Consider the following 14,743-nt stretch of genomic DNA (forward strand, 5'->3'; position numbering starts at 1 on the left):
TCAATATACCACTGTGGAGCCTACAAAGATCAATTACTATTTTCAAATTTTTTATGGGCGATTTAGCAGCTCCTATGGTTATTCAAATTTTCCCAAGATAGGTACTTATATGTAGCACTAAGAAAATACAAGAAACAAGACAGGACTCATCTCAACCAGCATCAGAAACACTGCCCTTCTAGCTCTGTACTACAAAAGAGGGAGGAAAAGTTGGTGAGGATATAGATATGAGCTAACTAGAAATTGAGAGGGAGAAAGATGTTGTGAAAAACACAGTTCTCTGGAGCATTGAGGTGGTCTCTAGGGGTTTTAAAAATCAGGACCTCCAGAGATCATGTGCTTTCACATTTTCATATCCTCACATTTGCCCCACTGCCCTTTTGGATATCTTTTTGACTATGGGTATCTAATGCCAGCCAGACCACAGCAATGGAGGGTAACTCTGCATTAGTTACATCTGTCCTGTTCCTTAATGTCTTGCAATTTTTTTTGAAATTCAAAAACTTTTGTGAAAAGACAGCAAAAGTATTACAGGTGGGAAAAAAAACAGAGGCTATGTTAATATGCAACAAAGAAAAGCCTGTAATTAAAAGTCCTAACTTTATCTAATTTTGTAATCATTGCTACATGATGATGTAACGATTCCATGACATCTCCTATAAAAACGAACTAAAGGGTCGCCTGGGTGATTCAGTCAGTTAAGCGTCTGCCTTGGGCTCAGTTCATGATCCCAGGGTCCTGGGATTAAGTCCCACATTGGGCTCCTGGCTCAGCGGGGAGCCTGCTTCTCCCTCTGACTACTGCTCCTCCTGCATGTGTGCATATGAACATGCACTCTCTCTCTCTCTGTCAAATAAATAAATAAAATCTTTAAAAAATAAAAAAATAATAAAAATTAAAAGACTAGAAACTGTAATATTATCATGTATTATTTTAGAATTCTAACATTATATTGAAAATTAACAATGAAATGTAAATCTTTATTCTACTAAATCGATTTTCCATTCCTCTCAATAGTAACAGTAATAATATCTTCCTTATATATTAATAAATGATTAAATAAATTACATGAACATTCGTTCCATAGTGCATAGGACATAATAGATATCTAATGATACGACTTTGAATGTGATGAGTATCCAAAAAAACAAAGTACTATCCAAATATATGTTATTGGGTCAACTTATACATTAATTTATTAATGGGAAAATATGGGGGGTTATAGTAGATTTATAATAAGTTCATTATACGTTAATATAACAACAATAAAGGTTTCCCTCTTAGATGAGTGATTTGCATGTGACAGAAAAGGCAGTGACTGGGAAAGCCCAAAGTGTGCTGGTGACTCTGGTATTTACCCAACTACATGTTGTCAGAGATCAAAGTGCTTCAAATGATAAAATACTCAAAAACTCAATTCAAATCCGTCAAGTCGGCAATAATTTTCCAATGTAAGTCAAAATAGGAATTTCTCCTTCCAGAGTAACATAACAAATGTGTTCAGTGTGACCTGATATATTTATATTCCCATAAAAGCTTTAACATACTAAATTTTGGTTGATGTAGGACATTATCAAGGATAGTAAATTAAAATCTTTAATATCATTAATGACAGAAATAGGCCAACATTAAAATTGTATTTGTATTCTAAATATATTAAACATGAAGAGACATAAATGACATTATAAGTAAACTTATGAAAAATCTAATGTTATTTTATTAATTTTAAACCTGGTTAAAATTTCACTTTCTGCTACAGCTAAAGTTAAAAGAATTTTGTTACCGGATATCATATATGTACAGGAAATGTGTCAAGTATTTGGGTGAAATGCACAATGTAGATAACACTTGACCAATAAACCTTTTCCCTTTTTAGCTAAACAGGCTACAATAAATGCAATTTGAAATACGTATCTCAATTCAGATGTGGTCTTCAATCTATGGTGAAGAATTTGGTTCTTTATTAGAAAGAACTCCATTAGTTCATTATCCCTTGTTTGTATATTAACATAAGCAAAGTGTGTGCTCTCAGAAACTGGAATAAAAAATCCTATTATGGTTATTCTTCCTAAACAGTTGAATTATTCTCCTACATATCAATATTTTCCCAATTTTATTCAGTATTAAATTTTTGCTTTGTATTCTAACTAAAGTCCACACCAGTCAAAACAGCTTCAGGTTTTTACCATTCTTTATCTATTTCAAATGGGTTGTATTGATACTTTTTAAACCAAAACGTTAATGTGTTGTGGTATTTTGCTGAATGGATTTAACAACCTGTTGTAATCTTCATATTTTTTTCTACTTATTGTATATGATTAGCGTAAAAGTATGTTTTACCTGTGGCCAAGAAATAGTCCAGTACAGCGGAGCAAACTTACCAGAAATGATCTGTACAGCCTTTTGACCAAGGATAATTTTTCAGAAGTTTTATCTCAAGCAAAGGTTTTATAATACACTTCTTCTGCTCTTTTATTATTAGCAATTCTTTTCAAAGGCAGTAGCAGAGAGAATTACTGCTACAATATTTACTAATAAATCTATAGTGATAAGAAGCATTATTTTCTTTGGATATTTATATAAGCTGAGAATAAATGTCAAACTCTCATTTTCAAATATTTGTCACTAGATTATCCATAAGCAGATAACTGAAAAATATTGCTAAGTCATTGCATTTAATCAGGAATGAAATTAAATTGAAATGAAAAAGAAATCTATTGGGACGCCTGGGTGGCTCAGTGGGTTAAGCCTCTGCCTTCGGCTCCGGTCGTGGTCCCAGGGTCCTGGGATTGAGCCCCGCATCAGGCTCTCTGCTCGGCGGGGAGCCTGCTTCCCCCTCTCTCTCTGCCTACTTGTGATCTCTCTCTGTCAATAAAATAAATAAAATCTTAAAAAAAAAAAAAAGAAATCTATTAAAGCCTTTATGTGTGAAAGAGTTAATAACACCAACGATTTCTCTACTCATGGCTGAGAACTCTGTGACACAATATAACAAAAAGTGTCTACAAAATTCAGTTTCTTCAAATTTACAATGGAGAGTTTATATGATTATACATGCATCACCACCAAGTTTTATAAAAATCTAGCCATTCACAATTTTTGGCAACAAAGCCAGCAAACAACTGCTTGCTTCCATTACACTTGTAAGAGGCAATTTAAGAAGTTACTCCCCAGGAATTAAATTTTGTGGATAAACACTTTTAGCTAATTGCATTATTGTCCTCAGAACATTGAAGACAGCACTAAGCCAAACCAAGAAATCCAATTTATTTGTTTCTTTTTTTTTTCTTTAAGCAATTAAATTCTCTCCCACTAACACATTTTAGGACTCAAGAAAAAAATGTATATACTATATATTACATGGATTGGAAAGATACAAAAGAAAGTTTCATTTAAGTATAAAATGTATGTTTTAAAGAGGGAAAAAAATGTGGTCCCCCTAGACTGAATAAATATATATGTATATATTTCAAAGGTTTATACGAAAGTGCAGTGAAGAGAGTTCATCATTTGAACTTTCATCAGTGCTGAGACCTCCACTATTTGCCAACAGTTTACAGAATACTGTTAACTGTCAGTTGTAGCCTCCATGCAATGTTTTTTTTTTATCTGATTGTTTTACTTCACCTTTAAAGCATCTTCCACACTTTCAAAACCTATTGCTCTTTAAAACAACAGTATCCCAATAATACTTTACAATTAGGTCTCTACAAAATACATAATACTGTAAAAAGGATCTCTTCCTATATCCTTCGATTCCCTCTTAAGTATCTTTACCTAATATTCTATTAACTCTGGAAAATTGTAATCCTCCCAAACAGAAGATTCCTCAGTGTCTAATGAGTACTCTGGCATTGTCATGACCATTCTCTCAGAATGCCCATCCTCTGTTTTCAGTAATAAAATCCTCTCATATGCAACCAGTTCTGCAAAGCTTTCCCAAGGCCTTTTAGAATTACTTCCTCTTCTCATGCTTTACTATAGTACTTAGCATATCGTGATACAGCTAGTTGTACACGTTTCTGTATCCCCAGCTAGACTTCTGATTTTCTTTAGGTTAGGACAGCATTATCACTCAAGAACACAACAGAGTCTTATACATGCCAGATACTAATATAATACATACTAAATGACTTTAAAAAGATAATAAAATTAATGTGTTTTAATCTTCATTCTTCTTAAAGATTTATGACATTCCTTAGCCTTGGAAATATGTTACCTCATGAAGTAGTAGTTATTCTGCACTAAGCATATGCAACCAAGGATGGTATTTTTAATATCAGCCTCCCCTTCTTTTGAGTATTTAAGCTTTATTTCAGAAAATACATATTTACTGAAAACTGAGAATTTATTATGAAACTTATGTTTCATAATTAAGCGAGGCAATAATGAAATTTCCATTGACTTTTTTTAGAAATTCGAAAAATAAATTTCAAACGTAATTCTCAGCATGGTCATGTAATTCTAAAAAATAAGAATATGAATTACATTTACTCGTATTTACATAATATAAAACAAAATCCAGAATTTTTCAAATTATTAAAATTTTGAAAAACAGGAAGATTAATAGCTCCATAATATTCAAGCTTTCTAGAACACTTACTGGAATTTTTTTCAAAACACCAAATCTAGGGGCACCTGGGTGTCTCAATCAGTTAAACAACTGCTTTCAGCTCAGGTTATGATCCCAGGATCCTGGGATCAAGCTCTGTGTCCAGCTCCCCACTCAGCTTGGAATCCGATTCTCCCTCTCCCTCTGCCTCTCCCCCTGCTCATGCTCTCTATCTATCTCTCTCAAATAAATAAATAAAATCTTTAAACACAAACATACACACATATACTGTAACTGTTTTTTTTTAATTGCACATACTTTTTAAGGTTTTTAAAAATGTATTGTACTTATCCTTGCCTCCTGACAAATTATATTAAACATACAAACTTTTTCTTCTCAATGATCCAAGAGCATCACAGAATTGCAGCATCCTATTTTTTTAAAGCAAGAAGGTCCTTTATGGATAATCCAGTGCTGCCCTCACTAATTGGACAAATGAGAATACTACAATCCAGAGAGATTATATGACGTTCCCTGGGTCTCACAGCAAGTTAATGGCAAGACCAGGCCTAGAATAAAGGTAACCGGATCCAGAGATCTTCCTAATAGGAACCACATTTGTAAAATGTATGTAACTCAAAGGCTCTAGATACATACAGAAACTATGATCTGGCATATACTAATCCAGCCTGCTATATTTACTAAAATTTTTATAAATGACTTTTAGCGGTTATGTGGTCCCTATCCTTAATATATAATATATAATGTCAAAAATCATAGTTAGTCTTTAGTATTTCTATTCTTGTATAATTTGGTACTACTAATCTGCTGGGTCTTCAATGCAGGATGACCAAATTTGTTATTATTTACTATAAACTATTTTCTCATGAGGCTCATTTCTTTCTTCTTCTTTTTTTTTTTTTTTTTAAGGATTGTATTTATTTATTTGACAGAGAGAGAGAGAGAGGTCACAAGTAGGTAGAGAGGCAGGCAGAGAGAAAGGGGGAAGCAGGCTCCCCGCTGAGCAGAGAGCCCAACACGGGACTAGAACCCAGGACCCTAAGACCGTGACCTGAGCCAAAGGCAGAGGCCCAACCCACTGAGCAACCCAGGCGCTCCAAGGGTCATTTCTATGTAAGAAGCACATAAGCTTTAGTTAGAATAAAACAGCTGAATATTGCATCCAGTGCAGAAACAGTTAAGCTTTAGTATTTTTGTGGTTAGTTGCTTTAGGGTAATTTACTAAAGAAAAAAGACCCACTCCTAAAGAAAAGTGTAAAATATCATGGAAAGAAAAGTCTTAAAAGCAGCATTTTCCACTTAGATGATATAATTTTCCCTATGCAAATTCAGACCAGCAAAAACAGGTCCTGACATAGACTAGTATTAAAAAAATTAATAACTTAGCACTTGAAGAAGACAGATTTCTGCACAACATCAATTTAAGTAATAACGGTAGCACTTAAAATAGAAATAAGATAGAAACAGGAACAAATTCCAATACAACAAAATAAAACACAGGAATAATTTTAAAATCATGTGTATGCACTTAACCAGGTGACCCAGCAATCCAACCCTTAGGTATTTACCTCAGAGAAACAAAAATTTCTGTACACACATACACATACAACTTATGAATGTTTATAGTAACATTATTTTCATCAAAAACTAGAAACAATCCAAATGTGGATAAATGAACTGTGAGACATCCATACAGCAGAATACTGCCCAGCCATAAAGAAGAAATAAATTATTGATACACTCAAAAAACGAGGATGAATCTCAAAGACATTATGAAAAGTGAAAGAAGTCAGTCTTAAAAGACTACTCACTGTATGACTCATTTACATAACATTCTAAAAAAGCTAAAAATATGGACTGAAGTATTACAGAATAAAGAACAGATTAGCAATTGCTAGGACTTATGGACAGAAGCAGGGAACGACTACAAAGGGAGAGCACAAGAAAATTTTGAGGTTATAAAACTATTTTGTACCCGACTTATAGTGATGAAAACACAATTCTATACAAGTCTTAACTCTCAAAGAGTTACACACAGAATACAAAACAAACAAAAACCTATAAGCATAAATGGCTAGAAAAATATATAGGCAGATAAACAGTAGACATGGCTGCATATGTATCTACATTCATTAAAATTCCTCAAATATTTGCAGTGGCTAATATTAAATATATGTACTCAGTAAAAAGTTTTAACTGCATATGCCTAATTTAAAAAGTCACGAACAAATCATTCTCCGGAAAGAAAAAAAAGGAAATAGCCAATAATGAGATTTTTTTTAGCTTTTGGCCATGGCACAAAATCCCAATCTATAAATATATAGAGCGTAGAGCTGATTTCTCTCTTTCAATACAGCATCCCTGATTCGGGCAGAAATGAGCAATCTTTTTTGAACCCCCATACTATTTTTTTCACCACCATGTATTAAAGGCAGCAGTGAACAGATTTAAATGAAAATCTGGTAAAGTACAAGGATCAGGACACAAGATTCTGTCCAGGCCACTCCTAATTCAGGGTTTATTCAACAGAACATAAACATGAACATCACAGCCTTCTTAGAGATCTGACTGGACTAGTACTTTTCACATATCAATGGTATTCAAGGTTAACTACAGAAGTAAAAAGCTATATATTCATCCACACCGTTCATTCTCACCTCGTCTTTTTGTTTTATCATGAAAGCACCAAATTAAAGAACATGTTCAGGTATTTTCAAGATGAAAAAACTGAAGAGCTCTGTTTCCAAAATGATGGTGGTCACTACCTTGTTTGCCACAGCAAGAAAAGGAAAGGTATTTGACAAACACAGAGGCTACCAAAAAAGGACAGGAGATGAAGAAGGAACTTGTGTTTTTCTGATCACCGGTCTCTCGTATCACGCAATTTATGTATAATTATTTTAAATGCTCAAAGTTTGAAAATTTTGTTTGTATTACTTTTTCTTTCATTTAAGGTATTCAGCACTGTCCTGAAATGTAAATGTTTTAGGTTTAGGTTGATGGGTGAGGCACGTGATAACATGTTACTTTATACAGAAATTGAAATGTGTAACAATAATCAAAGAAAAATAATTTTTAATTCATTATTATTTTTCTGCCTTACATAGGTTTTAATTTCCTAAATGGCAAGCATTTATCAGACATTTAAAATACAACATTTATGGGGTGCTCGGGTGGCTCAATGGGTTAAGCCTCAGCCTTTGGCTCAGGTCATGATCCCAAGGTCCTGGGACCGAGCCCCGCATCGGGATCTCTGTTCAGCGGGGAGACTGCTTTCCCCCCTCTCTCTGCCTCTCTGCCTACTTGTGATCTCTCTCTCTGTCAAATAAATAAATAAAATCTTTAAAAAAATAAAATATAACATTTAAAAATGATTAAAGGAAGAAGATCAGGACACAAGTAAACTGACAGCTCATAAAAGTAGAAATCGAAAGTAAATTTTAACAAAACATCAAAAACCTTTAAAAAAAAGTAATAAACTAGTACTTAGTAATTCTACTACTAAAAATCTATTCGAGGGAATAATCACATATACAAAAAATGTATAAAAATATGTATCTCAGTAGAATTTATGATAGGCAAAATGTAGTAAGATGACAGTAAAAAGGTAGTTAAATACGTTTTTATCCTCATATACGTGTATATCTGTTTATTTAAAAGATAACTATGAATATACACTAAAATGCTGACCTTGGTTTCCCCTGGGTATGGGACTATGGGTAATATTAATACTCTCTCCGCAAAACTTTCTAAATTTTCTATAATGAGTACGCATCACTTTTACAATATAAAATCTAATTAACATTTTTAAATTATTAAAATTTGAATACTTTTAAGATATAAAAATTTTAACAAAAATGTTTAGTGAATAAAGCTATGTTTACCAAAAATATGAATCCAAAGATATTCCTGTTATAACTCATTTAGTCTTTGTAAAACTCTATTAAAAAAGGTTTGGAGCCCCTGGGTGGTTCAGTCAATTAAGTGTGTGCCTTTGGCTCAGGTCATGATCCCAGAGTCCTGGGATCAAGCCCCACATCTGCCCCTCACCCCGCCCATGCTCACTCTCTCTCTCTCACTCTCACTCTTAAATAAATAAATAAAATTTCTTTTAAAAAGTTTTTATTTTCATTTTTGGTGAAAAAATACTACCTATTTTTTTGTATATACTCCATTTTGTGTTTACTGCTTCATGGCCCATTCTGTAGTTTAAGTAGTGGCTGACAACTTTTGCTTTGCTCAACTGACTGGCAGCTATCATTTGAATGCCAGACTTATCTTTATGCAAATTTCCAAAGGTCACCATTTATGCATGTAAATTCTGAAGGGCACTAACTCTACAGCTGACAGATTCTGACAGCCACTATATCTCCAAGAATGGAATAAGCAGGGATGACTGTCTGAATAATTAATGTGCTTTTACTCTGCCCATGGCCAGTTTTTACATCCTACACTTTCTGACTGGTTTTGAAATTAATTAGAAAATTTAATTTCATAGCAAACCAAAACTTTCTTTCTAATTTCTATAAATAAATGGAAAAATGAGACAATTATTGACCCTCGGTTCAAGGTGTTACATGAGTAGCAATCACTCTTATCTAGAGATAAAAATTAATATCTAGCTATGAATGTTATTCCTGTAAAAAAAAATTAATTATTATTATTGTTTAAAAAACACACAAAGAAAGAACACTGCTGTGTAAAGCTTAGTAAATGGTGCCACCAGTCACTGGGTTGTCACTTCCACCCTGAGTCTCATCTCACTGAGACTTGAACCCTCACTACCAAAATGCAGTCACTAAGACCTGTCAATTTACCTTCTAAATAGTCTCAAAGGTATTACTACCATTCAGTCCCCAGGATTGCTGCCTTAAACCAAGTCTTCGTCACCTGACCTAAGCTATTGCAAATATTTCCCAGATAATCCTCATGCCTGTAGCTGTGGGTACCCACATTGTCTCTCCACCTTTCTAATACCCAAACCTTTCTAATATCAAGGTCTGTTGTCCAATATAAAGACACTTAAAAATAGAAACTAAAAGGATGTTATAAAGAGAAAATATTTAGAATCTATTTACTAATGAGAAGAGACAATGAACAAAATTGTGTGTACTATGATAATATTTCCGGAGAAAAATAAAGCAGGAGGGGCATGCAGAGGGGTACCCCCAGGCAATTTCAATTTTAAATAGGATGTTGAGGGAAGGCTGCCATGAGAAGAGGATATTTAAAGCCTAGGAACTAAGTATGGGGAGAATAGTGATTGGGTGAGGAACCAATATGCTTAAGGATCCCAAGTAGAATGACCCAGCGTGTTCAGCAAATGGCAATGAAGTCAGATAGTTGGAGTGCAGAGGACACTGAAACTGGAACAGGGTTCTGAGCGCTCTGCATAAAATGATGCAGTGATGAAAAGTGATGGCTGTTGTAGTTCCTTAGGCAAGAGGGGATTGTGACCTGGACCCAGGTAACAGATAAGAAGGTGTTCGTAAGTGGTCAGATGGTATATGCTGATGGATGTGCGATGTGTACAAAAGAAAATTCAAGATTCACTCCAAGGATTATGTCCAAGGAATTGGAAGAATGAAGCTATTAAGCAAAAGTTTTCTGAAAGTGATGCTTCTTTTTTTTAAAGATTTTATTCATTTATTTGACAGATCACAACTAGGCAGAGAGCCAGGCAGAGAGAGAGGGAGAAGCAGGCTCCCTGCTGAGCAGAGAGCCTGATGCGGGGCTCAATCTCAGGACCCGGGGATCATGACCTGAGCCGAAAGCAGAGGCTTTAACCCAATGAGCCACCCAGGTGCCCCTGAAAATGATGCTTCTGAAAAGTCGTATTATTACATATTACTTTACATATTTTTAATTATTTTGAAAACTTTGATTTGACATTTTGTGGTGAAATCCTTTCAAAGAGGTGCACCTGAGTGGCTCAGTCAGTTAAGCATCCAATTCTTGATTACAATTCAGGTCATGATCTCAGGGTGGTGAGATCGAGCCCTACATGGGGCACCATGCTCAGCATAGAGTCTGCTTGAGATTTTCTCCTTTTCCCCTCTACCCCTCCCCCAGCTTGTGCATTCTCTTTCTCTCTCTGTGTCAAATAAATAAATAAATAAATAAATTTTTATTGGACGGATAAAATATTTTTTATTGGATGAATATTTCAATGGATAAAAATCCATTCAGAGATAATTTACTATGGAAATTATATTTTCTCCAGTACATCCTTCCTTTGAGTTTCAAAAAATTACAGTTTAAGCACTTAGTATTTTTAAGTGTTTAGATATACCTAACTCTATTTTAAATGATATACAGTATATTCTGTTATTAACCCCATATTAAAAATAAGGAAATTGAAGTCCAGAGAGGATAAGCAACACCTCCAAGGTCATATATAGTGTCTGTCTCTAAAATTTATTCCTTTGCTCTGCTTTCTCTCAGGACTGGTTTTTTATTTCATTACTAAAATAGAATGAAGCTAGAGATTCTTCCAGCTGTAATGGTAGGAAGTGGAAACTACGGAAGGGCACAGAGAAATTTCAGGGTGACAGATATATTCTCTATCTTGACTTAGGTGGTCCTTACACAGCCTTATGTGTTTGTCAAGACAGAATTGTACATTTAAAAGAGTGATTTTACTATATATAAATTATTCATTAATAATCTTGATTTAATGGGGCGCCTGGGTGGCTCCGTTGGTTGAACGACTGCCTACGGCTCAGGTCACGATCCTGGAGCCCCAGGATGGAGTCCTACGTCAGGCTCCCAGCTCCATGGGGAGTCTGCTTCTCCCTCTGACCTTCTCCCCTCTCATGCTCTCTCTTTCTCTCAAATAAATAAATAAATATTTTTTAAAAATCTTGATTTAAGAAAATCTAGCAAATATAAATTTACATAAAGTGATCAAAAATTGATACGGAAATACAAAAACTTCGAAGTGAATCTTTCAGGGGTACCTGGGTGGCTCAGTTGGTTAAGCATCTGCCTTCAGCTCAGGTCATTAACCCAGTGTCCTGGGATCCAGCCCCACATCAGGCTCCCTGCTGAGAATGGAGTCTGTTTCTCCCTTTCCCACTCCCCCCCGCTTGTGCTCTCTCTCTGTCAAATAAATAAATAAAATCTTAAAAAAAAAAAAAAAGTAAAACATTTAGTTGCCATATGTTTTACCACCAGTATATATCCAAGAGAAATGAATATATATGCTTACTTAAAAACTTGTATACAAATGTTCATAGCAGCCATTATTCATAATAGACAAAAAGCATTAAAAAAAAGACGTCCATCAATTAATAAATGGATAAACAAAACATGGTATGTCCATCTAACAGAATATTATTCAGACACAAAAAGAAATTACGTCTGATTTACAGAACAAGGGTAAAACTTGACAACATTATGAAGAGGGTAGGTACAAAAGGCCACATATTGTATGATTCCATTTTTTATGATAAATCCATAGAAGCTGAAAGTATATTAGCTGTAGCCAGAGAATTGGGCAAAGAGGCCAAAGTGAGTAACTGCTCATGGGTACAATCTAGATTAAAATATTCCAGATTAGACAGTATTGATAGTTACACAACTTTGTGAATATGCTAAAAAATACTTAATTGTATAATGTTTAAAAGAGTGAATTAATGGTATATAAATTATATCACAATTAAAAAACAATGAAACAAACACTGTTAATCATTTAACACTGTAAAACCGCCCATGAATCCTCTAGAAACTTCATAGTTGGGTGCCTGTAGTTGTTATGTTAATTATAAGGTCTTAGTTCTTTCTTATAGTTTGCAATGAAAATGAGCATCAAGGAAAGGTTCTGAAATGTTCTTCTCACAACCCTATAAATACCCTGAAGCACTCTGGAGATGTCTTGGCTGGAAAATTAAGCTCTAGTCCGGCAAACATGATACTTACATTGGCGGCTCCAAACCTACTTTTCCAGACTCATCTCCTAACACTGTCTCACTGCATGAGTAATCCTTTAGCAACATTAGAAATATCAGTCTTTCGATGGCCATTCCTTGTTCCTTTGTGTACTCTTTCATAAGCTCTTCTGTTGTCTTTGAATGCATGACCTCACCTTCTCTACCTCAACAACCCCTCAGTGAATTTCATAACTTCTATGAAGATTTCAAGAGCCTCCAACTAAAGTGATTTGCTCCCACTTTTGTTTCCTTAATAGTTTGCCAGTAACTCTTATAAAATGTATATAGAAATTTCTATAGAGTTTCAGATCTTTCCTACCAGCATTTAACTTCTGCAGAGTAAGCATACGTAAGAATGCACAGCTGAATTTTTTGAAAAAGATTATTGAATCAGCCTTTTGTTAAATTTGTTAATTTAACTAATTTGTATCACTAAGTACCAAAAACCCATTTCACATTCAACACTGTAAAAGAATATCTGTAAAGTTTATATGTTCATGTATAGATATATTAGTAAACACAAAGTAGATTCAATCATATCTGCTGTGGGAAATAGGAAATAATGCTTGCCCATGTAAATGAATGTGCTGAAGAAAGCAGTGGCAAAGAAATTAAGGCAAAAATATCTAAAAGAAGAATATCAACTGGAAATTTTAGTGCCTACAAAGGTGAGTGCAATATTTTATAGTCTTTTTATATTCTTAAATCACTCGGTACTGTTCGAGTAAAAGGTACAGAATCTTTGAAAATAGACATAATAATTTATAATACATACCATTATATAAACAATTCAAAATCAATGAACATGATTTAATGTGGGTAAGAAAACTGGTATTTCTGCTTTTAAGCTGTATATTTATAATAATTTGTATCCTAGATAGTACTAGATACTATAATAATTTGTATTCTAGATAGTACAAAGTCACTTTACAAAAATTAACATGGTAACTTCAAGAATAAAGGAATAAAGGCCTACATGCCTTCAAATGATTTGCTGAAAAAGATGCAAATAATTTATGTTATTAATATATGTAATATAAATTATTTTTCATAACACATTTATTGTTCATCTAGCTAAAGTATACCTCCTTAAGTGGAATTTTGTATATTTTTTAGAAAATAAAATTGATAATTCTTGGGGACAAATAAATCTAAATATGTAAATTTATTTGTCCCAAGAAATGTCAAATTTGTTTTCCCCAAAATATACAAAATTCCATTTAAGTAACTCATTAAACAATTTTCAATATGATCCTTGTAAAAACATACATTAACTTCAATGAAAACATATTAAATACACTTTGAAATTACTAACAATTATGATTGGCAAAAATTATCTAAAAAAGTTACCTTAATTTGCTCTTCAGTTGCTAAAAGTCCATGTTCTTTTCCTCTGATTTACTGAACATTTAAACATTTCTGTAAAAAAAAAAAAATACATCAGATGATGAGAAAAAATAATACTTTATGGTTATACTTTTAGGACTATTTGCGTATACTTAACGTATGTTTTATTATTGGTCAAGTGCCTTTTTTCTCACAATGCTTGAGGTATAGCAGCAGAACCATGGTATAAAAAATGAAATTCTATTTACTTCAGAAACATTTTCTTCAACTATCTAATTTACTGTATCATTTACTGAAAATAATTAATGAATTTGATAGATGTGGGAATTTAAATAATTTCCTAATTTAAAAAAGATTCAAGGGACACCTGGGTGGTTCATCCAGTTAAGCAACTGACTCTTAATTTCATTTCAGGTCATGATCTCAGGTCCTGGGATCGAGCTGCAGGGCAGGCTCCGTCTCAGTGGAGACTGCTTGAGACTGTCTCCCTCTCCCTCTGCTCTTCCCGCTCATGCTCTCTCTCATATAAATAAATCTTAAAAAAAGAAAGAAAAGAAAAGGTAAGTGTCTATTGCAAGAAACAAGAGAATTCCTTAGAACTCATAGAACTTATTTTTTTTTTAAGATTTTATTTATTTCTCTCAGAGAGAGAGAGTGAGAGAGAGCATGAGAGAGGAGAAGGTGAGAGGGAGAAGACGACTCCTGGTGGAGCTGGGAGCCCGATGCGGGACCCCATCCAGGACTCCGGGATCATGACCCAAACCAAAAGCAGTCGCTCGACCAACTTAGCCATCCAGGCACCCTCATAGAACTTATTTTTAAAACTTACATCTTCCTTTATTTATTTTTTAAAATATCTATTTATTTATTTTGGAGAGAGAGTGAGGGAGAA

At 34.0% G+C, this 14,743-nt stretch overlaps 1 protein-coding gene across 1 annotated transcript in view; it reads right to left on the minus strand.

Moving 5' to 3' along the window:
• Positions 1-14,743, minus strand: part of ADGRL3 (adhesion G protein-coupled receptor L3) — a 792,227-nt gene that overhangs the window by 605,549 nt on the left and 171,935 nt on the right. The window contains exon 2 of the mRNA XM_032849431.1: positions 13,855-13,923. The gene's annotated coding sequence lies outside the window, so the exon portion shown is untranslated. The remainder of the gene's footprint in view (positions 1-13,854; positions 13,924-14,743) is intronic.

Source organism: Lontra canadensis, unplaced genomic scaffold (assembly GCF_010015895.1).
Source record: "Lontra canadensis isolate GAN:19392208 unplaced genomic scaffold, GSC_riverotter_1.0 scaffold1, whole genome shotgun sequence".
Taxonomy (NCBI): Eukaryota; Metazoa; Chordata; class Mammalia; order Carnivora; family Mustelidae; genus Lontra; species Lontra canadensis.